The following is a 21129-nucleotide window of genomic DNA, read 5'->3' on the forward strand; positions in this document are numbered from 1 at the left end:
CCTAATATGTTCCTAAAGCATTCCCATTTTTCCTCTGTGGTCAGGGATCCCAGGGTTTGGTCCCAGTTTACCCTTTCCATCAATGAGTACAATTTTGGAAAGTTTGCCCTTCTGAAGTTTAGGGTTCTTATGTTCCCCACTTGCCTTGTTATATTGTTATTTATACTAAATGTGATCATCCTGTGATCGCTAGAGCCCAGGTTGTCCTGGACTCCTACCTCCGAGATTATGTCTGGGTCATTAGTGAGCAATAGATCCAGGACTGCTTTTTCTCTGGTAGGGGAATCCACCAACTGTGACATGTAATTATCCAGTAAGGTTTCCGTGAATAGACGGGCCTTCTGTGAGTGTGCAGTCCCCTCGTCCCAGTCAATGTCGGGATAATTGAAGTCCCCCAATACGATGACTGATCCCAATTTTGCCACTTTACCCATTAGTGCTAAAAATTCCAGCTCTACCTCCTCCCCTTGGTTAGGTGGCCTATAGCAAACCCCCACAATTACTTTCCCCTTTTCTCCTTCCCTATGGAGTTCAACCCACACAGATTCTAAATCCATGCTCATCCCATCCGTAATGTCACTCCTTTCTATCACCTTTATATTGTTCTTGACATAGAGACATACCCCTCCCCCTCTTTTTCCTACCCTGTCCTTCCGGTACACCGAATACCCTTGGATATTGGCCAGCCAGTCATGTGAGGGGTCGAACCAAGTCTCCGTTATTCCCACAAGGTCTATGTCCTCCTCATGTACTAACATTTCCAACTCATCCATTTTATTAGCTAGGCTCCTGGCATTAGCATATACCCCTCTTAGTTTTACGGAAGTTAAGCGCAATTGGCGGTTATGTTTATTCCTGTTTGGTCTGAGATTTTCCCGCACAGACCTGCCAATTGACATTGTGAACCTACTGTCGCTGCTGACACTACAGCTGCCTTCTGTCCTCTGCTCCCTCCTGACTGACTCTACTTCTGAGCCCTCCCCCCGTCTCCTAGTTTAAAAGCCCCTCCAACTTGGTGGCCATCTTTCTCCCCAAAAGAGCTGTACCGTCCCCATTAAGGTGCAGCCCATCCTTACTAAAGAGCTGGTAGCCGACTGAGAAGTCAGCCCAGTTCTCCAGGAACCCAAACCCCTCCTTCCTACACCAATTCCTCATCCACTTGTTAAGTTCCCTAATCTCCTTCTTCCTCTCTTGTGTGGCTCGAGGTACAGGCAGTATTTCAGAGAAAACCACCTTGGAGGTCCTATTCCTCAATCTATTACCTAAGTCCCTGAAATCGTTCTTAAGGATCCTCCACCTACCTTTAACTTTGTCATTAGTGCCCACATGCACCATGACCGCTGGGTCATCCCCAGCCCCCCACATCAATCTGTCTGCCAGATCTGCGATGTGCCGAACTCGGGCGCCCGGTAAACAACAAACTGTTCGGTTCACGAGATCTTTTTTACAGATTGCCCTCTCTGTCCTCTTGATAATTGAGTCCCCCACTACCACAACCTTTCTAACCTTTCCTGAGTTACAGCCCCCCTTCTTCCTGGAGCCGTCCCTCCCCTGGCAGCTGGGGGAGGGTGCATGCTCCAGCTCTGCCACCCCTGAGCTGATATCCCCCTCAACCTGCAACTCGGCAGATTTGTTAGGGTGTACCAACTCAGGATTGGCCTCCCTGGCACTCCTCCCTCTACCCTTCCTAACAGTCACCCAGCTGCGTACCTCTGCTGCTTGCGTCTCCTCTGTTCCTCCCTCCTCTATGCTGGCCCCTACCAGCGCCTGATAGGTAATGTCCAAGCTCCTTTCCAGGTTGTTGATGCCACGCAGTGTTGCCACTGTGTTCTGTAGGTCCAGGATCTGGTCTACCAGAGCAACAAGTCGCTCACATCTTGCACAGCAGTATTCGCCCTCGAATGGTTCATCAAGGAACGCATACATGCAGCAAGAAGTGCACTGAGTGGCATCCCCAATCCTGTCGGACATTATTACCCACTACTCTATGGGGATATATTAACGAACTGCTCTTCCTAACCTACACTACCTCTAACTTCCCTGGTACTAACCTGGGGTCCTCACCAGTCGCTAATATACTAACCAGTCACTAAGATACTCACCAGTCGCAAAGATCCAACAGACGCAAAGATACTCACCAGTTGCAAGATACTCACCAGTCGCAACGATCCAACAGACGCAAAGATACTCACCAGTCGCAAAGATACTCTCCAGTCGCAAGGATACTCACCAGTCGCAAGGATACTCACCAGTCGCAAGGATACTCACCAGTCGCAAAGATACTCACCAGTCGCAAAGATACTCACCAGTCGCAAAGAATCTCATCAGTCGCAAGATACTCACCCGATACACACCAGTTACAAATATACTCACCAGTCGCAAGATGCTAACCCTCGCAAGATGCTAACCAGTCGCAAAATGCTCACTAGTCGCTAAGATACCAGTCTCTAAAATACTCACGGTCGATCAGTCAAGAGCGCCGTTGGTCGGTCGCAGAACAGTCTTGTCAGTCGCAGAGCAGTCTTGTCAGTCGCAGAGCAGTCTTGTCAGTCGCAGAACAGTCTGTTAGTCGCAGAACAGTCTTGTCAGTCGCAGAGCAGTCTGTTAGTTGCAGAGCAGTCAGTCAGTCGCAGAGCAGTCTGTCAGTCGTTGACGGTCGCAAGCAAGGTCAGTCAGTCACAGGTCCCTATGGTCAGTCAGTCACAGGTTGGTCTGTCAGTCCGTCAGTCACAGGTCCCAAAGCACCGTCACACAGCTGCAGAGAGATACTCACCAGTCGCCGCTGCTCCTCCTCCCCTGCTTCCGTGAACCTCCCTCCTCAATACTGTGTGGTGTCCGTTCACCGCCGCAGCCGCCGCTCCGCCGTCTACCGCCGCGGCTTACAGTCCCGGTCCTTCACGTCCCGGTCCCGCTGCTCTTAGTCCCGGTCCCGCCGCTCTCTGTTCCGGTCTCTCTGTCCCGGTCCCCTGCACTCGCGCCGGCTTCTGGTGACCTAGTGCGGCTCCCCCGCACGTGTCAGCCGGCTCTCCTCCACGCTCTCCTCTACACACACTCCTCCAGTTGCTCGCTCGCTGCTGCTTGCTCCTCCCACTTCCGGCTAGTATTTTGAACCGAGCCGGCTCCATCATTACTCTCCCTGATGATGTTTGTTTATGTTCTGTTTCTAACGATCTGAGTCTTTCTAGAAGTTGTGACAATTGTTCATTCCTTTCCCTTTTAATACGTGCTCCATGCTTAATAAAAACTCCTCTCATTACTGTCTTATGAGCTTCCCAGAGGGTCCCCACGCGGTAGCCAGTTTGATCATTTATCTCAAAGAAGACTTTCATCTCCTCCGATACTTCCTTTAATATCTCTTCTTTTTGTAATAAACTCTCATTCGACCTCCAGAAACACCTTCTCTGTGAAGGATTTGATGTCAAGCTATACGTTATTGATATGAGTGCGTGATCTGACCAAGTGATGCTATATCCGTTTTTTTCACTTCCTGTAGCTGAGCATGTGGTATAACAAAAAAATCTATTCTAGAACAATTCTTATGTGGTATTGAATAGAATGTGTATTCTTTTTCAGAAGGGTATTGTAGACGCCAAACTTCAATCAATTGAGCCTTGTATAATGTTTTTAATATCCGTCTACTCATACCGGGTGTAAGTGTCATGGTCCCGGAGGAAGTATCTACTGCAGGTACTAGTGGCGCATTAAAGTCCCCTCCCAATATTAGCTGGCCCACTGAGAAGGCCCTCCTGTATTAATGCTATGCTAGTTTTTAAACGTTCCAACTCAGCTAATAGCATATGTCTCTTTTCTGGCACATTTAATCCTTTAACGTTATAGGAAATAATTTTTAAGTTCTCCATCGCTGGTCGCAAAAAAAAAAAAAAAAAAGAACCCCACTAACTGACAGAGAGAGACCGGCTCCTATAAGGTTCCAGCTCCCTTTCCCGTCACTTCGGATAGCGTTCTTATCCTTATCTCACACGGCACTTTTGGGTGCCACTTGTGTGTGATTTTAAATAGGGGAGTGCCCCGGAGTGGCCCTCTGCGTACTCCCCAACACCTCATCCCTTCTCATCTTGCTCTAAGTATATTCCAACATTGCAATATCTTAAGACGCCATCATCCCTACCCAGCCCCTCTAGGGGGGCCTCGACTTGCTTTTTACCCTCCTCTCTCATCAACATGGGGGGCTAAACAAGGCTCTAGATCCAAGATCAAAAAAATAGAAGAGAGAAAGAAAAGGGGAAACGGAAGAAGAAACCCTGATTTCATAGGTGATTGTTTCAGTGTGATTCCTACATACAGTAGTTATTCCTGGCAGGGGCATAACTACAAAACATTGGGCCCCTTTTTATGTTTAATGTCGGCTCTTGGAAAAGTCACGGGTGGTATGGGGTAAATGTCCGCCCCATAAACCCTAAAATTGTAATAATTACAGCAGCTTACATGGGTACTCAACCTTGTCTGCTGCTTCTTTAAAAACGTATCTTTCCTCTTTATTGAGCTGGCGCTGCCACAGGTTTTCTGTTCGTGGGTGGCTACATTACCTTGAGGGGTCCTATGGAGCCACCCTTATGTGTAGGATTCCATGTGACAAGCGGGCCTTAGAAGCTGTCTGTGCATGTTGGCCTCATCATAAGAAGCACACATGCGCAGTAGTGTTTGGAATGGTGGAACATATCACCCCAAGGAGGTGAACAGGGTATATCATTGCGCACTTCCGGACCGGTAGATCGGCATTGCAGGACAGGTCGGAGGCTGTGCAAGTAAACACAGCTGATTTGATAAAGTTAAAGCATTTGCCTCTGCCTCTGCTGGTCTATCTAGAGCCAATCGTTAGAAAGCATGTGAGGCTTTAGGACTACAATAATGGATCTTTATTATCTTCACATGTACACACATATTCTATATTTAAATTGCCTCAACAGCTCCCCGTTTGGGGTCCTCTTCCACCCCCAGGCCCCATAGCAGCCACATGGGCTGCTGTGGCCATGTTACACCACCTGTTCCATGTAACCTGCACCTGTGTCATTCCACGGTCTGTGTGTAAGCTATGTGGACCACCTGTGAACTCTACCAACGTGCCTTTTATGGAATAATCCGCATTTACGTGAATTTTTCCAAAGGGCTGATGGAGCGTTCTGGTCCAAACGAGGATTGAAATTGAATTCTAACCTGTTCTCGGAAGGTGCCTTCTGCTCCTTTGCTGAGTTTCGTAGAGGCTTTCACCTTCCCTCTACAGCCTTCTTTAGATATCTTCAATTACGACATACAGCTGCAACTCAACGTGGCCTGAGTAACATTTCTATACAACCCTCCCCATTGGAATGACTATTAAGTGACCCAGCTCACTCTAAATCTATGTCTACATATTACTCCTCTTTATTGCATTCTATAACTACCAGACTTAGTCTTACTAAATCTAGATGGCGGGCAGATATACCGGAACTCAAGGAGGAGGTGTGGCAGGAGATTCTCCCTTTACAAGTCCCTACAGCAGGGTTTCTCAACCAGGGTTCCGTGGAACACTAGGGTTCCTCCTGAGGTTGCTAGGGGTTCCTTTAGCAATGGGCAATTTCTGCCCCTCAGATAAGTTACCAATGACACCATTGTTCCTTTTAGCTATCTGTAAGGGGGTAATTCTTCCCAATGATGACAAGAGTAAGGAGCATTCTTCCCACTCACTGTCACACTAATGTGTCATGAGTTGTAGATTTTTAATTTTTAGCAGGGGTTCCCCAAGACCTGAAATTTGATTTCAAGAGTTCCTCTGTGTTGAAAAGGTTGAGAAAGGCTGCCCTACAGTTATTTCTTCTAGGGATAAGGGTATTCAAACCAAACCAATTTTTTTTAAAGGGCTTATTATACCCCATGTCTCCTTTTTCCTACTAAATAGGGTACCTTCTGCTGCATGCTTTAAATGTTCTGTAGTGGATGGTACTTTTTATGACCCAGTATGGGAATTAGGGATTGACCGATTTATTGGCAAAGCCGATATATCGGGGGCCGATATATCAATATTGCCGATATTTCGGGAAAGTGGAGCTAGAGGCATCACCGACCATAGCCGACGGTCGGATGTCTTGTAATGACAACCGATGCAGCTGAGAAGCCGCTTGGCTGTCATTACAAGGAGTTTTGAATGCTTTTAAGTGCAGAGGAAGGGTTTGGGGTCTTTTAGACCCCCAGATCCCTCCACAAAATTACCTGTCAAAAAAAATAAAATAAATAAATGTACAAAAATATCGGCTGATACCGATATGCATTGGCCAAAATATCGGTGTCGGCATCATGGGGATCATTGCTTCCACAATTATCAAAAATGCATTTGGTGATTTTTGGGAAGATCACACATACTTAGATGTCCAGTACACAGTGTATCCAATACAGTGGATTGATATCCAGAAAGGGTATATGGAATCCAAAAATATCAAATAGAAAAACTCATGGTGTAGTAATTCGAAACAAGCATTTTCTTAAAAGTACAAGTTGCACTCACCATATAATAAGAAAAGACGTCCCCCTGATGACGTTCCAGTGACGAAATGCGTAGGGAGGAGCTGGCTCTGCGTGCAATCTGTCCAAACCCGGAAGGTCGGCCATCATATTGGAGTGTCTTGCTGCATGTTTTTTATATATCAGCGCGTCTTTTCTTATTATGTGGTGAGTGCAACTTGTACTTTTAATAAAATGCTTGTTCTGAATTAACTACACCATGAGTTTTTTCTGTTTGATATTTTTGGATTCCATATACCCTTTCTGGATATCGATCCACTGTATTGGATACACTGTGTACTGGACATCTGAGGCTGTGTGATCCTCTGAGGCTGTGTGATACTCTGAGGCTGTGTGATCCTCCCAAAAATCACTGAATGTGTTTTTTTGATCATTGTGGAAGCAATGATCCCCATGATGCGGTAAGAGGCACATTGATCGATTCACATTGTCTCCATTTTCTCACTGAGGTGGATGAATCTTATCTCTGGATCACAAACTTATGGGACTTTTTACATGCTCAACTATTTATGCTTCATGATATCTATTCATACTCAACTATTTATTTATGCTTCATGATTATTATTATTATTATTTATTATTATATTTATTTATAGGATTTATATAGCGCCAAGTCCGCCAACAGTTTGCGCAGCGCGCTTCATGATATTTATTCCAGCGCTGTATCTATGTTTCCATTTATATCATTACATACCATTAATTTGTGCTAGCGGCTGTATTTCATCTCTCTCAGGAAGCGCAGGTTTTTGTATTTTCATATTTATAACATGCTTGTAGGAAAGTATAAGCGATATATTTGGTTCACTTGTTACAGTTTGCTTTATTTATTCTGTAACCAGAAACTGATATGTACAAATCTTTGATGCATGTACAATAAAAATTACCTTAAAAAAAAAAAGAGATATATAATAAGTGTAATGTGTTCTTACTGACAGGCGGAGGTTGAAGACAGGACACTGCAACATAAGGCGGATGAACCTGAATTAGATCTCATCAGTGCAGGTGATTATCTGAAAATGTGTTAATTTTTATAAGAATAGTGTTTTTTTTTTTTTTAGGTTTTTCACAATTATTATTTTTAAAAGTACAGTAAACCCCCCTCCATTGCGGGGGTTACGTTCCGGACCCAGCCGCGAAAAGTGAAATTCCGCGAAATAGAAAAACCCTATTAAAATGCATTGTAGGCATGTTTATTTTACTGTCACTGTACGTGTAAAAGCATTTTAAAGTCTTTAAACACACTTTTAAAACAATTGAAACTCATTTAAACACATAAAAGATACTTAGAGACAGAGCAAGAGCTATGGAAAACACAAAAATCTTTCATTTTTAATGATTTATATAGTAAAATAACATTACAAAAAAAACCGCGAATTACCGGGACCGCAAAAACTGAACCGCGATGTAGCGGGGGATTACTGTACTTGTATAGCGCTGTCAATTTATTTATGCAGAGCTTTACATATATATAATATATATATATATATATATATATATATATATATATATATATATATATATATATATATGGCAAACAAACAGCAATGTAACATTTAAAGTTTATTTAAATGCAGTCCTTAGAATCCCATAATAGTGTTAACATATTACCCACTTAGGGACCGGGCCTATTTCTGACACTTGTTTACAAGTTAAAATCCGTTTTTTTTTTTTGCTAGAAGATTACTTAGAACCCCCCAAACATTTCTTGCAGCAAGCAGCTAATTTAAGTGAATACATCACATTGATTGTATTTTATTCATCGATTTATTTATATATTTACACACCATAAGCGCGAGGTTGCACAGTCCTACATTTTATATATATATATTTTTTTTTTTTTAGCAGAGACCCTTGAGAATAAAATGGAGATCGTTGTAATCACACTGCAATATTACAAACGCAATTTTTTGGAAAAAAATACACTTTTTTAAATTAAAAAATAAGAAAACAGTAAAGTTAGCCCAATTTTTTTCTATAATGTGAAAGATAATGTTACGCTGAGTAAATAGATATCCAAAATGTCATGCTTCAAAATTGCACACGCTCATGGAATGGTAACAAACATTGGTACTTAAAAATCTCCATAGGCGACATTTTAAAAATGTCTCCAGGTTACCAGTTTAGAGTTACAGAGGAGGTCTAGGGCTAGAATTATTGCTCTCACTCGAACGATCGCGGCAATACCTCACATATGTGGTTGGAACACCGTTTGCATATGTGGGCGCGACTTGCGTATGCGTTCGCTTCTGCGCGGAAGCTAACAGGGACGGGGCACTTACATTCTTTTTGCTTTCCTATTTATTTTATCTTTTATTTTTACACTGTCCCTTTTTAAAAAAAAAATTTGATCACATTTTATTCCTACTACAAAGAATGTAAACATCCCATGTAATAGAAATAAGCAGCACAGGTCCTCTTTAATGTGAGATCTGGGGTCAACATCACATCTCGCATCTACTCTAAAAAGCAAAAAAAAAAAGGGTAATTTTTTTTTCATGATGAAAAAAATGGGCCCTTTAGGGCCGTTGGGAGGAAGCGATGTATGACGTCGCTCTGGTCCTCCAAGCTCATAGAGTTGAGTGGGGGCCAGCTTGCCCTCACTCGACTTCCTGCCTAGGAGGAGAAAGGACCGCATCATTTTCCCGGCTACCAACGGCTCCAGTAATCGGGGAAAATGACTGGGAAGCGGTGGCAGGGGCACCTCTCCTGCCGCCCATTAAAAGGGATCCCGCGGCGAATTTGCCACTGGGATCACGGTAAAGCGGACCGCCGCTGTTTAAAAAAAATACCGGGGTTATGGCAGCCTGGTATTTAACTTCAAAGTACTGATGGGTATATATGCAGTGGGCGGTCAGGAAGTGGTTAATGACATTTTAATGCTTCTGCATTGTCACCCTGACACTCAGGTTTCTGATGGGGTCACAAGTGGCCTTTTTAACACACATCATGCAGGCATGGTCCACTGTTGTCAACATCAGAACAGAGCAACCCCATGCAACCATTGCTGGAGTGCAAGTCTTTTGCTGAGGCAGTTTGGCTTCCACGCAGATTTGAAAAACTAAAACTAACACCTCTTATAACACATTGAGGGGCGAGTTACTAAAACTGGAGAGTGCAATATCTAAGACCAGAAGGATTTGCCCCCTTAATGACCAGGCCCTATTTTGCGATTCGGCACTGCGTTACTTTAATGCAGGCCCGAATTGGCTAATCGGGAGCATCGGGAGAATTCCCGGTGGGCTGGTCCAGTGCAGGGCCGGTACAAGAGGTGGAACAATTTATTGTAGGAAAGGGGGGGGTGCAGCGGAGGTGAAGTGCTTAGGGCTCGGGTTTACTCTCCACATCTTCTGTCTGCTTCTGTCCCGACCGTAAGCCCGCCCACCACCTGCATTGCTTTAGAATTCTTAGTTCTGTGTCCAGGTTGAGTCCCGGCATTTTCTGCATCTTCTGTCCCCGCCCACCTCCTATCAGACCTGTAGTTAATGGTCTAGGGAAGTGGTGGGCGGGCCAGTGGGCGGGGATAGAGGCCGGCAGAAGATGAAGAAAATGTCGGGACTACATCCCTGGCACGCAGAGCTAAGAATACTAAAGCAATTCAGGTGGTGGGCGGGCTGACAGACGGGGACAGAAGCAGACAGAAGATTCCCAGATTAAACACAAGAACACTGAAGAATTACAGGTAGGTACAATGCAGTGATCTACTAATATTAAGAAGCTATGCTTCAATTAGGCCCCGCATATGTTGTCTTCCAAAATTGTGCTTAAATGTATGTATTATACTATAGTGACATGGACTTTTAAATAATGCCAATCCTTATAAATAATTATTAAAGTGCATAAATGTCAAAAATTAATAAAATATACATAAAGTGCTCTGTGACATTCATGTAAACATCCGTATCCGTGTCAAAAATTAATAAAATATACATAAAGTGCTCTGTGACATTCATGTAAACATCCGTATCCAAAAGAATATAACTGTGTGTATATAACACTGCAATCAAAGTGCTTAGTGCTCATGAAATACCCAATTAAATACAATTTTATATATATATATATATATATATATATATATATATATATATATATATATATTGTGAGGGATTAGCTCGGTGGTAGGCGTGGATGACTCCTTGGGGGGTGCGTTTTCACAGAGAAATAGCCCAAAAGTGCTTGCAAACAACAGGTTTATTCTTCACACAAGTGCATGCAGCAAAAACATCAAAATAAAATAAAACAAAATAAATCCTTGCCTCTGTGGGCGGCTACCTTCTCACGCTGGAACCTACCTAAGAAGTCTTCCCAACCTACTGTTGGGCCGACACTGCTGATCCTACAGCAGACACTCAAATGTCCATTTGTTTGCTTTTCACACAGCACAAACATTGTCCATTGAACATGTCCCTTTGTTTTCTTTCACATCAACAACACTTCGTCTTCTCACCTTTGAGACGTCTTCACTCTTGGTTACCGTCCCGGGCACACATCACTCCGGGGGGTCTTCTCCCAGGACCACACATCCTGTCGGGAGGCACACGCTGACTGTCCTCCTGCTCCCAGCCCACATGGCTTCAGGACACAGCTTCTGGAGGCAGCAAACAACAGGAATTTCTCTGAACAAATTATAGAGCCTTAACTCCCTCATTCTGAACAGGTGAAGGCCTTTCAACTTCCTGCTGGCTAGCTCTGTAGCCAACACCCTAAATTAATTAATGGACTTCTCAATCAGGTGGAAATGTATCTCCTTCTTGTGACTACATTCCCAGATTTAGCTGACTTCCTGTCACATACCCCCCCCTCTTGTTTCAACCCTAGGGTTGGGACACATATTTCCAGGCACGCATGTGTCAGGCACTGCTGACTCACTGATAAGCCTCCTATTATCCTCAAGCTTCCGGATGAAACTGTTTTGTCATCTTCATTGACGGATTTCTCATAAATGCCACACAGTTTGTCTCTCATCTCATATACACATTCTTCAACTGCATTTTTGGCATCATTTCGCTCCTTCTCGTTTCTGTCATCTTCATTGACAGCTTTCTCATAAATGTCAGACAGCTTGTCCCTCATAACCGTCTGTCCAATCCACCATGGAGGACCGTGATCCATAGGCAACTCAATTGGGCTAGTCTTAATGTCTTCAACATTCTTAAGACGCCTCTCTCTGCAATCCATAAATGTTTTCCACAAAACTTTGAGAACCTTTGCTTCACTAAGCTTTGTTCCAAGTAGGGACTCTTGACATCCCTCTGTGACTTGAGTTACCTCTCCATACATCTGTACACAATCATTGACTTTTTGTTGTAAAAGGGAATGATCTTCCTTCTTGAGCTTTGCTTGCTCTAAGATGCTGTGCAGAGGATTTTCCAATTGAGACAACAGGCTGTCACACATTTCTTCAAAGTGACCCCTGTTCCTTTTCCCAGAGATATCAATATCATTCAAACATTTCATATTCATAGGCAGATCTGAAGCATTTGCACTCATCAACTTCTTAAACTTTTCGCCCTCCTGAGCGAGTCGCAGTAAAGGCCTACTATTTGATTTGATATTCAGTTTATATTTCTTGCCAAACTCTTCACAGAAGTAGCCAACCAGAACATCATCAACTTTCCTTCCACCAACATCGGGGTTAAAGGCAACAACACAGTTGAACCCAGCGATCTGGGTGGTATCCATTATAGACCTCCTCTCTGCATCAGTGAAGAAGCATGGAACTGCAACACATTCTTTTACAGGTTTCTTCAATGCACTTTCTGCTGAACTATTTGACCGCTCAAGGTCACCTAGTTCCTTTTCTCTATCTGAATTCCACATGGAATGCATCTCAAGATCACGATCAAACTTCTGCCACCCGTCTTTCACCAGTTCCATTTTGGAAACACTCCCTGAAAGGCACTTATTCATTTGCTTCACGTTTTCACCAACAGCCTTAGTTTTCTCCACTAGGTTTTCAGCCTGAACTGAGAAATCACCACATTTCTTACTCAGCTCCTTTGTTTGCTGAAGTTCTAATGATACATTTTCCAATGCTTGAAGTTTTTGAAGGAACGGTTTATTCCAAAAGGGTGATTCAAGCCACATGTCGTCACATTTCTGAGGCTCACTCAGGACAGACCCCAAAACACTGATCCTTTTAAAAACTGCATCAGGCACACTATCCCCTCTTTGGGACAGATCCTCTGTTGCCTGGAATTCCTCTTCCAGTTCCTGCAACGGAATCTTCATCTCTTCTACTTGCTGTTCTAAGGCTCGCTTAGACTTTTCTAGCTCCTGAACGCTTTTCACAACATCATCCTTGGAGCTGACTAATTCTTCCATTTCTGTACGCAGCTGTTTGTTAACACTTTCTAGTTCAGCCTTACACTCTAGAACTTCCTCCAAAGAGCGAGCCAAGAACAGGGCTTTGCTCTAGTTATCACGCGCCTCCGTTTTTGCACGGTCGCGTTCTTCTGCATATTTTGCAGACACAGTCTTCTCTTCACCAAGCATCTGATCAAACTTCTTTTTCACATCTTCAACACACTGTAATGAACCAACGCTTTCTTCCATGCGTTTTTTCATATCCGCTATCTGAGCTTGCAATGTTGCGACTTGCTCTGATAGGTTTTTCTTTGCTTCCGCCTCCTCTTTTAATTGTTCCAGGAAGCCATTTTTCTCATCTTCCATTTGTTTGAGCTTTGTGCTAAAACTCAGCCTTTGACACCTCTCTTCCTGTAAGAGTTCCTGCGTGTCTTGCAGCTGCGATTCCAAGATAGAAAAATCTTCCGCAATTTCTCTAGATTTGCTGTCTGCTTGAGAAAGCTGATTTGTAACATTGTCCAACTCAACCTGCAGTCGGTTTGCCTTCTCTGACAGCTTAGCACACAATCGGTCACCTTCTGACACCTTGACTTGCGATTCCAGAAGCTGTGCCTCTACTTTTTCCCTCTTATGTTCACAATCTCCTTTTCCCTGCATAAGAGCCTTCACCTCATTGGCTAGCATCTGGGAATAAGAATGTAATTCTGCCACACAGGCTTCTTTCTCCTTTAACTGCTGCTGGACACGTTGGGCTTCATCTTTCCAACTTTCACAGTCCGCACGCCATTCATCTACCACATTGCTCAAAGTAGTGAGCTCATACACAGTACTCAGTAATTTAGCCTCTCTTTCACTTTTCTCGTTGTCGCTGAGAGACAATGTCGTTTTCAGAGCGACATTCTGTTCCTGCGACTCCTGCAGGTCTATTTTTGTAGCTCCCAAAGACTGAAGACTTTTTTCCAGCTGATTACGCAACTCCAACATATCAGCCATACTTTGCTTCTGCAAAGTCTGAATTTCACTTTCCTTTTCCATGAGGATGGTATCTTTCTCCATTATAGTCTCTCTGCGTTTTTGCAACTCGACCAAAAGAAGAGCAGTGGATTCTTCCCACTGTAACACATGAGACTTGAGTAGTTCATTCATTTCCTGCAAGTTTCTATGCTCCATTTTAAGCAATTCCAAGGCTTGTTCCTTTTCTTCCATTTTCCGTTGCAAGGCATCCAACTCAGCCCTGCACACATACTCGGTTTCCTCCAAACCGATGGCCTCCATTGGCTGCTGGCGTCTCTGTTTCCAGCCTGCCATGCTCTCTTGGTGATCCTTTTGTTGAGCTGCAAAGCTCCGCTGTTTCAGCATCTCCCCCATTTTGGGTTTACTTTTCATCTGAGAACCCTGCGTCTCCAAAGCAGTTTCATTTGCCCCAGTGTTGCTAGGGACAACAACTTTTCTCTTTAGCCGATTCCGTTCAGGCATGGATGGGGCTGGTTCAGACGGTAACATCCCCTCCATCCATAGAATCCGGTCTCTCATTTCATCTATCTTTGCATTCTTCAGGCGTTTTGAACGCCCCATCTTCAATAACTCCACAAACAAATTTTTCACAGTCCAGCAAAAATTTTTCAGACCACTGTCTCTTTAACACATGTAGTTTTTCTCTCTCTCTTGCAAGATCTCTTTTCCTGCACACACAGTTTGTGCAGTCACTTGCACCAGACACAACAAAGTTCATCAAATAATTTTGAGACCGCTGTCTCTTTAAAACACTTTTTTTTTCTGTCAGGATCTTCTCTCCTGCACACATAGATTGTGCAATCTCATGCACCAGACAAAGTTCATCAAACATATGCACTCCATTGCAGGGATCTTGCTGCTTCTGCCCACTGCATACCTCCACCATATGTGAGGGATTAGCTCGGTGGTAGGCGTGGATGACTCCTTGGGGGGTGCGTTTTCACAGAGAAATAGCCCAAAAGTGCTTGCAAACAACAGGTTTATTCTTCACACAAGTGCATGCAGCAAAAACATCAAAATAAAATAAAACAAAATAAATCCTTGCCTCTGTGGGCGGCTACCTTCTCACGCTGGAACCTACCTAAGAAGTCTTCCCAACCTACTGTTGGGCCGACACTGCTGATCCTACAGCAGACACTCAAATGTCCATTTGTTTGCTTTTCACACAGCACAAACATTGTCCATTGAACATGTCCCTTTGTTTTCTTTCACATCAACAACACTTCGTCTTCTCACCTTTGAGACGTCTTCACTCTTGGTTACCGTCCCGGGCACACATCACTCCGGGGGGTCTTCTCCCAGGACCACACATCCTGTCGGGAGGCACACGCTGACTGTCCTCCTGCTCCCAGCCCACATGGCTTCAGGACACAGCTTCTGGAGGCAGCAAACAACAGGAATTTCTCTGAACAAATTATAGAGCCTTAACTCCCTCATTCTGAACAGGTGAAGGCCTTTCAACTTCCTGCTGGCTAGCTCTGTAGCCAACACCCTAAATTAATTAATGGACTTCTCAATCAGGTGGAAATGTATCTCCTTCTTGTGACTACATTCCCAGATTTAGCTGACTTCCTGTCACAATATATATATATATATATATATATATATATATATATATAACACTTCAAACAAATAAAAGTGCTTTTGTGCTCAGTGCTACTATAATTTGATCACTCAAAGTTCAGTGCAAAAAAATTGTCCAATATTCTCCCAGTGAAGTATTGGTGACCATGCAGGGGAACAGTGGTGGTGGGCAGAGATGTATAGTAACGAAGTAGAACTACTTAAGTACTGTACTTAAGTACCGAAATGTGGTATCTGTACTTTTCTAGAGTAGAATTTTTTTCTCCTACTTCAACTTTTACTTCACTACATTTTTTCGATGATTTCGATACTTCTACTCAAGTATTTTTTTTTTGTGCTGCATAGTTACTCGTTACTTTTAAAAAAATTACCACTGCCAGAACAGTAGATGGCAGGTTGCATAAAGCTCAAAAAAATGTGTATAATGTCATTTGTAAATCAGCGCATAGGAAAATAAAGGCTGTGTATAATAAAAGCTGCTATACCAAATCTTTCCAATAAAAAGAAAATATGAAACAAACAAATAAATGGTGCTACAGCGCTTAAAGTGCATCAAGAAAATACTAACAAACACAGGTTAATCATTTGAATAAATCATTTGAAATAATAAAAAACAATATGATGTTCAAACTTTTGACTTATTTCTTTAATAACTACATAACACAGTACTTGTACTTCTACTTTTAGTACTTGAGTAGAATTTTTTTTTCAAAACTACTGGTACTTTTTACTTTTAGTACTTAAGTAGCAAATTTTTTGAAAAAACTACTTGCAATACTTAAGTAAAAAAAATGTTGAATACTTTAGTACTTCTACTTAAGTAACTTTTTCTGCGAGCACTTCCACTTCTACTCAAGTAATTTTTTGATCGAGCACTTGTACTTTTACTCAAGTAGAAATTTTGAGTACTTTATACAAGTCTGGTGGTGGGTATCTCCTATTCACCCGTGCGGTATTATCTGGGGTGTGCGCTTACCAGTGGGATATGATCCCTGTTACCTTATGGCAACCAGGATCCGCCTCACTGCAGAGTTTAGCTGGAACGCACGCCGGATGCCGGACTAGTAGCCGGGAAGGAGCGACGTGATTTGCACATGAGGGCTTGCTATTCTCCTTGATCCGGTAATTAGTATATACAGCTATTCAGCATAATGCTACATAGGCATTAATTGATTTTATATTTTGTATGAGTTTTAATGAACCCGTAATAAAGGATACGATTATTGAACATACGACACCATGAGAAGTCCCTTGTCTCTCTCCTATTACTTACCCTGAGACATATAGGTGATCCCAAACACAGGAAAAGTGGACGAGAGGACCATTCAACAGCTAAATATTAGCTAAAAAGCGTTCAGGATCCTGGTTGCCATAAGGTAACAGGGATCATATCCCTCTGGTAAGCGCACACCCCAGATAATACTGCACGGGTGAATAGGAGATACCCACCACCACTGTTCCCCTGCATGGTCGCCAATACTTCACTGGGAGAATATTGGACAATTTTTTTGCACTGAACTTTGAGTGATCAAATTATAGTAGCACTGAGCACAAAAGCACTTTTATTTGTTTGAAGTGTTATATATATATATATATATATAAAAAATTGTATTTAATTGGGTATTTCATGAGCACTAAGCACTTTGATTGCAGTGTTATATACACACAGTTATATTCTTTTGGATACGGATGTTTACATGAATGTCACAGAGCACTTTATGTATATTTTATTAATTTTTGACATTTATGCACTTTAATAATTATTTATAAGGACTGGTATTATTTAACCGCTTGCCGACCGCCGCAAGTAGGTTTACTGCGGCGGTCAGCCCCTGCCAGGCAGAGTGACGTTAATTAACGTCACTAGCCTGGGAGGGTCTGGGGAGCGAGCGCGCGCCGCCGGAGGCGCGCTCCCGGACCCCCCCGCGCGTGTGACCGGCGGACCCGATGTCCGCCGGCCACTCTGCGATCGTCGGGGGAGAGGGAGAAAGTCAGGCGGCTTGTGTAAACAAGCCACCTGTCATTCTCCTCGGTGTAAAGACACTGATCACATGGATCTACTATGTAGATCCGTTGATCAGTGTCCTTACAGCTCAAGCCACAGCCAATCACAGTAGAAAGCACGCCCCTAGGGACACACACAGCCCCTCCCTCCCAAATAAAGTTAACCCCTTCACTACCAGTGTATTTTTTGCAGTAACAGTGCATATGTATAGCACTGATTACTGTAGAAATGTCACTGGTAACCCCAAAAGTGTCAAAAATGTCAGTCAAGGGTCCGATCTGTCCGCCCCAATGTCGCAGTACCGCAAAAAAAATCGCAGATCGCCGCCATTACGCGTTAAAAAAAAACAAATGACAAAAATCTTTCCCTTTGTTTGTAAACGCGATAACTTTTGCGCAAACCAATCAAAATACGCTTTTTGCGATTTTTTTTTTTTTACCAAACATATGTAGCATAAAACAAATTAGCCGAAAATGTTAAAAAATTTTGATTTTTACATTTTTTTGGGGGGGAATTTCATATAAAAAAATGTGAAAAATATTGCTATTTTTGCAAAATTTACGCTCTTTTTTTGTTTATAGCGCGTGATCAAAAAATCGCACAGGTGATCAAATACCACCAAAAGAAAGCTCTGTTTGTGGGAAAAAAAGGACGTCAAATTCGTTAAGGTACAGCATCGCACGGCCGCGCAATTGTCCGTTAAAGTCACGCAGTGCCGAATCGCAAAATACCCCCTGGTCTTTTAGCAGGAAAATCCTCCGGGGCTTAAGTGGTTAAAAGTCCATGTCACTATAGTATAATACATAGATTAAAGCACAATTTTGGAAGACAACATATGCGGGGCCTAATTGAAGCATAGCTTCTTAATATTAGTAGAGTACTCTTTCCCTATTGGTGATTGTAATGTAGCTGCAGTCTTGTTCACCGCTATATATAATTTAATCAATTTAGTAATCATTTGGCACGAATATCTATAGCACTTGCACAATGCAGTGATGTTCTGCTCTTTTCAGCTGAGCACTGTGGATATGATTGATAAATAGGGGAGTACTCAGCAGAAATTTTTTTTTAAAGTGACTTTGTGCTATTAAGTAAAATATGTTGGAGGCACCTTGCTGTGTGTATTTTCCTTTTAGGTGACTATTATATCAGGTTCACACTAATGCGTTTTCTGTGACTCACATTTGCGCAGGCACAGCAGCCGATTCATTTAAATGGGCTACTGTACCTGGAGGAAACACAGGAAAAAGGCCCCTGCACCTTTATGAAAACGCAGCCGCAGCAAAATCGCATGGTGCAAAAGTACCATGTAATTTCCCGCACCAAAAAATGTGCTGCATTTTCAGATGCGCGGGAGTGCCAAAAGGAATAAATGGCAGCCTTGCGCATCTGTAAAAGAGCAGGGAATTTTTCCTGCAGGTGGTTGTGGGAATAGGTGCCATTTACACGCTGTCCCGCACATGCAACCACCTGTAAAAGTGTGAACCTAGCCATGGGCTCATTTACACTTGCGGTTGGCGGGCAATAAAACATGCTGCTGAGCCTCATTTTACAGCTCCCTATCACTCCCGCCGTTTAAGCTGTAGAGGCAGCAGCTAGAGGTTTACAGATGCCACTGCTGCAAGGTTGGGGGGGGGGGGGCAGTGTAAGTGTCAGTGAAGGGGTCAGTGTAGGGGGGTCAGTGAAGGGGGTCAATGTAGGGGGGTCGGTGTAAAGGTTCAGTGTAGGGGGGTCAATGTAGGGGGTATCAGTGAAGGGGTCAGTGTAGGGGGGTCAGTGTAAGGGTTCAGTGAAGGGAAGTGTCAGTGTAGGGGGGTCAGTGTAGGGGGAGCAGTGTAGGGTGGGTCAGTCTTTCCCTCTTTCTTTCCACCCCTCTCTCTATCTCTCTCTTTCGCTCCCTGCCTCTCCTTCCCTCTTTCTTTCACTCCTCCCTCTCTCTCTCACTGAATGAATTACAAGGCTGTAGAGAACAGTGCACCATTGCAAAAACTTATTCAGAGGTTTTAATTACATTATTTTAATATAGGGAGTCGTGAACTAAAGTGGGCCAGTCTAAGGCATGAAACTCCAGGGCTGAAAATGAGTCCCACTCCGGCCCTGCTTTAATGGACAATTGCGCGGTCGTGCAATGCTGTACCCAAATAAAATTGATGTCCTTTTTTTTTCCACAAATAGAGCTTTGTTTTGGTGGTATTTTATCACCTGTGTCCTTTTTTTTTTTTTTTTGCGCTATAAACAAAAAAAGAGCGACAATTTTGAAAAAAATAAAACAATATTTCCTGTCTGTCTCCATGGCAGCCTACGTGTGGGTTAACCCCGCCTCCACTCCAAGGGTATAGGACCCCCCTCCCATAAATTTCAGCTCTCAGGTACAGCAGGTGTTCATTTTTTGTCCTCCTCCAAGGACCTACACTTCTGATGTCTTACTACGTCCAGCTTACCTTAGGATACTTTGGATGGTGTCTGCATGTCCAGAGCCCAGCCACGGGCGGGTGAGTGACATTTAAAATCCCCTGCTCTCTGCGGTTGACTGAAGCTTGATTGGCATTCTCTGACATGGGTCTGAAGATTCGCATTGCTTCCCTTCATGGCAGCGGTATTTGTTATTTATGTACACTTTGTTTGTCTCTTTTCCTATCACTGTACAATTTGTTTGTTTGGCCCAATGGCGCTGGAACGCTTCCTGCGTTCCAGCAAACCCTTCCTGCGTTCCAACAAACCCTTCCTCTTCCTCCTCTGCTTCTAGCGTCCAATCGGTAGACGCTTCGTGGTCCCGCGCATGCGCAGTGCGCCGCGAGCGAAGTCGAGGCTTGGTTCGCACATGCGCATTAGCGATCGCGGCCGCATCACCGCTGTCGTCATTCCGGCGGGAGATTTAAACAGCTGACGATTCCCCTGTACTTTGGGAATGTACTGTGGGCGTTGCGGCAGCTTCCCAGTGTCTCTGGATTCCTTGCTACAGGTATGTGCAATGGAGACTTGACTGCAGAGGGGGGGGGGGGGGCGGAGGGTTGTCACCTCACAATGTATCACTGACATGGTGTCTGATATGTATTACCTTTCTTTATCAGTCTGGTTGTTTGGCCTGAAGTATGGATCCTGCGTCACCGCCCTCCTGTGGCCAGCCCTCTCACAACAGGTGGGTGCTGGCATTTTTCAGAGGGGGGGGGCGGGGAGGGCTTGCTGGTCCCTAGGTCATGGCTAAATCCAGTGTCTCCCCGATTTTCTCTTTTTTCCATCAGCTCTCCCAGGCCTGATTTACCACAAGAAAGAGACCCTGTCAGACCTCGTGGGAGTTCATCCTCCAGATCTAAACGCCGTGAATCTCCATCAGGGAGTAGGCAGCAAGGGAGACGCTCTAATTCCTCCCCCAGACACCATACACGATACCAGAGTCACCGCACACACCAGAGAGCCTGTTGGGGTTGTGGGGCGCATGTCCCGGAGGACAAGTCCCTATGTGAGCCATGTTTTGCTCATGCAGCCGGTGAGAGGGGGCAAAAGGATCAAAGATTGGAATCTCTAGTGAAGAGAATAGTACAACAGTCCCTGAAAGAATGGGGTACAGTCCCACCACTTGGTCCCACCACATCCAGTTCTCCAGGGGAAGTGCAGGAAGATCAAGGCCCCTCTCAACCGAGTATTACTTCTGCAAAGTCATCTGACAGTGATTCGGAAGAAGAAGGGGCTGTAGGCGGCTTTGAGTT

General features: G+C 43.8%; 1 pseudogene across 1 annotated transcript in view; it reads left to right on the forward strand.

Moving 5' to 3' along the window:
* Positions 1-21129, forward strand: part of LOC309548276 — a 97543-nt pseudogene that overhangs the window by 70347 nt on the left and 6067 nt on the right. The window contains exon 3 of the transcript in view: positions 7452-7518. The product of the transcript in view is annotated as an uncharacterized misc_RNA (transcript). The remainder of the gene's footprint in view (positions 1-7451; positions 7519-21129) is intronic.

Source organism: Pelophylax lessonae (assembly GCF_965119305.1).
Source record: "Pelophylax lessonae genome assembly, chromosome: 2".
Lineage (NCBI taxonomy): Eukaryota > Metazoa > Chordata > Amphibia > Anura > Ranidae > Pelophylax > Pelophylax lessonae.